The following is a 200-nucleotide window of genomic DNA, read 5'->3' as shown; positions in this document are numbered from 1 at the left end:
TGGGAGCCCCGGCTGGGTCCAGGGGCCCGGGCGGGCCCCGGGTCGGGTGCTCCGGCCCTGGGCCCTGTCTCCCAGCCTGCCGCACTGCCAAGGGCCCGGGAAGGGGTTCCGATGTGCCCGGGGAGCCTCCCCTTGCTTGGCTGGGTTCAGGAGCAGTGGCTAGGGCCCCTGAGGGCCCGGGGAGGGCGGCCTCCCCACCC

Source organism: Lissotriton helveticus, unplaced genomic scaffold (assembly GCF_964261635.1).
Source record: "Lissotriton helveticus unplaced genomic scaffold, aLisHel1.1 SCAFFOLD_965, whole genome shotgun sequence".
NCBI classification, from domain to species: domain Eukaryota; kingdom Metazoa; phylum Chordata; class Amphibia; order Caudata; family Salamandridae; genus Lissotriton; species Lissotriton helveticus.
This window is presented reverse-complemented; position numbering follows the sequence as displayed.